Genomic DNA, 4,229 nt, shown 5'->3' on the forward strand with positions numbered 1-4,229 from the left:
TAGTGAGGGAATCGCATCACTCTTAGGTCGCGTGTGGACCAATGTGTCTCGCAGGTTAGCACCTCTCTTGAATGAAAACAGAGGAGGGGTAGATTGTCCTGTCCTATATTCAAGATGCGCCAGTGTTTCCGCACAATCTTTTGAACCTGGTTGGACTGGGCGCTGAAGGTGTTCACACGAGTCAGTCGATTGAGTGGAGCTTGTGGTACAGTCGGTTCTAACAAAGCTTCACGATTGTTATTAGAAGCTCGTTTAAAGGATTGCCGTATCAATCTCTGAGGGTGCTTCCTAGCCCGTAGATTCCGAGACAACACATCGGCATGCCTCCTAAAATCTTCAGTAGTTGAAGAGTTTCTTCTCAACCGAGGAAACTGTCCAAATGGCAGGCCTTCGCGGAGAGCTTTCGGATGAAAGCTATCATACGTCAATAGCGAATTTCTAGACATGGGTTTGGTATGAACTTCAGAAGGACCCGTTTTTGAGTGAGGCGCAAAATGTCATTAACTGTTTATGGATCATCACTTCTAGTTATATCTTCTGGGAGTATGAATATTAATAACTGCGTTAATACTGGATTGTCTGATTATGCAAATCACCCAATTTATTGGGTCACACGTGTTCAACCTTAGAAGGAGGACATACCTGTTGTGCCCCCTAGATTCATTCAAGTCTGTACATCCGGGATTCTGCGACAGATGCATAGCAGAACAGGAGGTCTTTAATCAGGAATACATAACAGGTGCTGATTGGCTAAGCAGAGCTCACGTGGCTGCTTGCAAGGTATCAAGTCTGAGATTGCAAAGCTAACCTCTTCAGATGCAAGTTGTTGGGAAAATCGTGCTGAACTCTGACCTGTGTTGGTTCTAATGTTTTTTTTGGTATATTAGAGATCCTAATTTGGTCCATAGGGGGCGTGGGGGGGGGGTGAAGGGGGTGAATGCGAGTGTTTTAATGTGCATTTGGAAAACTGTACGGGTGTAGTTACAAATCTACACCAACGTACACAAGCGAGGACATTTGAAATACAGGCTTTGCAAGTGAGGTAACCGGCAGTGGGAGGGGCTATACTTGTTCTGTAATCTGCTTGGAAGCATTGACAGGAAGTTGTTTCGTAACATCTTTTGAGACATAAATTGCATAAAGCGGGCTCACGTGCGCTCTGCCTGAATCTTTGAGTGCTCAGTGTGCAACCATGACACACTGCTCTGACGTCGGACCTTCTTCCTTCCTTTCATCCCCAGGCAGGTGGCTTTCGGGGTACCCCGGATCTTTCACGCACTCTGTTCTTTCCTCCGAAGCCAGTGAAGCCGAGCTGGTGTGGGTCCCATTCTGCTGCTGGTGGCATATTAAAAGGATGTACCCGTAGAGTGTTTCTGTTTTCACCTGTAGTCTGACTCTTGTTTGCTTTTATGCACAGGACTTGCACCTCTGAGCAGGGAGTTGGCAGGAAACGATCACAGCACCTTTCTGCTAGTTAAGGGCCTGGCTCAGGGAAGTAGCCATCAATGGTGCACTCCAGATCTGCTTCAGGCCCAGACTGCTCTTCCACTGGCTCATAGTGTATCTGAAACTTTAATGCCTGCCCGGCCTCATCCCCCATGCAGGAGCTTGACCAAAACCTGCGAGGCTCTGTACGGCCATTAGTAGATACTGCCGGGGGTTATTCGCAGAGTGACTGTGTAGCCCCCGTGGGGAAAATTACTGTAAATTGTGTCAAAATTTGTAGTTTTTAGCCTGTCTTCAAGGCCTTGCGGTGCACAGGATTGTGGTAGCAATGGAAATGGAACACGCAGCCTCGGTCTGACCATACCTCGCAACTGCAGAGGAGGCCCTGGGAGCCGGAACGCCACCTTCATTCCTCTTCCTGCTGCAGCCATTTGTTCCCAAGCTTGGCACAAACCCTGTGTGCATGTGTTATTACAAGCAGTATGTTGTACCTGTTTCGGGAGACACTATGAGACCCCTAAGGCACCAGTAAGGGAGGGAGATCATTAGACCTGTGAAGGAAGGCAGGAAGGGCCTGCACCGAAAGGGAATTAACCCCCAAAGATCCAATTGTTTTCCCCTGTCGTGCGAAGTATTGTGGAGTGGAACGAATATGCTACAAATGCAGCCATTGTGGCTCCGGGCTCCTGGAAGGTGGCTTCTTCCAGAGTGACAAGATGTAACTTCCTGTGAAAATGTCACAGAAGCAGAAGTAATACCATATCATTTCTGGTCGCACATTGTTATGCTAATTAATCATTTTGAACCCTGAAAGATTTACCTTTTTCTGGTCACAGAGTGTTAGTACGAATCCCCTAGTGGGGCTCATGGATAAGTGGGCTGCGGCTCACCGACACTCTCCTGAGTTCAACCAGTGGATCCAGCCGTCTCCCACAAGGCCCAAGAGTGAGCCTGGAGCCAGTGCCATCGCAGGAGGATACCTCAGGGGCCGTCAGATCCCGGATGTACGGTTGCAGTAACCCACAGTCGGGCTCATGGTTAGGTTGGCTCTGGATCACCAACACTTTCCTGACTTCAACCAGTGGATCCCGCCGTCTCCCACAAGACCCAAGAGTGAGCCTGGAGCCAGTGCCATTGCAGGAGGATACCTCAGGGGCCGTCAGCCCCCAGATGTACGGTTGCAGTAACCCACAGTGGGGCTCATGTTTAGGTCGGCTCTGGATCACCGACATTCTCCTGAGTTCAACCAGTGGATCCCGCCATGTCCCACAAGGCCCAGGAGTGAACCTGGAGCCAGTGCCATCACAGGAGGATACCTCAGGGGCCGTCAGACCCCAGATGTACGGTTGCAGTAACCCACAGTGGGGCTCATGGTTAGGTTGGCTCTGGATCACCGACACTCCACTGAGTTCAACCAGTGGATCCCACTGTCTCCCACAAGGCCCAAGAGTGATCCTGGAGCCAGTGCCATCGCAGGAGGATACCTCAGTGGCTGTCAGACCCCGGATGTACAGTTGCAGTAACCCACAGTGGGGCTCATGGTTAGGTGGGCTCTGGATCACCGACACTCTCCTGAGTTCAACCAGTGGATCCCGCCTTCTCCCACAAGGCCCAAGAGTGAGCCTGGAGCCAGTGCCATCGCAGGAGGATACCTCAGGGGCCGTCAGGCCCCGGATGTATGATTGCAGTAACCCACAGTGGGGCTCATGGTTAGGTGGGCTCTGGATCACCGACACTCTCCTGAGTTTAACCAGTGGATCCCGCCGTCTCCCACAAGGCCCAAGACTGAGCCTGGAGCCAGTGCCATCGCAGGAGGATACCTCAGTGGCCGTCAGACCCCGGATGTACGGTTGCAGTAACCCACAGTGGGGCTCATGGTTAGGTTGGCTCTGGATCACCGACACTCTCCTGAGTTCAACCAGTGGATCCCACCGTCTCCCACAAGGCCCACGAGTGATCCTGGAGCCAGTGCCATCGCAGGAGGATACCTCAGTGGCTGTCAGACCCCGGATGTACGGTTGCAGTAACCCACAGTGGGGTTCATGCTTAGGTGGGCTCTGGATCACCGACACTCTCCTGAGTTCAACCAGTGGATCCCGCCTTCTCCCACAAGGCCCAAGAGTGAGCCTGGAGCCAGTGCCATCGCAGGAGGATACCTCAGGGGCCGTTAGGCCCCGGATGTACGATTGCAGTAACCCACAGTGGGGCTCATGGGTAGGTGGGCTCTGGATCACCGACACTCTCCTGAGTTCAACAAGTGGATCCCGCCGTTTCCCACAAGGCCCAAGAGTGAGCCTGGAGCCAGTGCCATTGCAGGAGGATACCTCAGGGGCCGTTAGACCCCAGATGTACGGTTGCAGTAACCCACAGTGGGGCTCATGGTTAGGTCGGCTCTGAATCACCGACATTCTCCTGAGTTCAAGCAGTGGATCCCGCCATGTCCCACAAGGCCCAGGAGTGAGCCTGGAGCCAGTGCCATCGCAGGAGGATACCTCAGGGGCTGTCAGGCCCCGGATGTACGATTGCAGTAACCCACAGTGGGGCTCATGGGTAGGTGGGCTCTGGATCACCGACACTCTCCTGAGTTAAACCAGTGGATCCCGCCATGTCCCACAAGGCCCAAGAGTGAGCCTGGAGCCAGTGCCATCGCAGGAGGATACCTCAGGGGCCGTCAGACCCCGGATGTACGGTTGCAGTAACCCACAGTGGGGCTCATGGTTAGGTGGGCTCTGGATCACCGACACTCTCTTGAGTTCAACCAGTGGATCCCACCGTCTCCCACA

This window comes from Triturus cristatus, chromosome 5_1, assembly GCF_964204655.1.
Source record: "Triturus cristatus chromosome 5_1, aTriCri1.1, whole genome shotgun sequence".
NCBI lineage: Eukaryota > Metazoa > Chordata > Amphibia > Caudata > Salamandridae > Triturus > Triturus cristatus.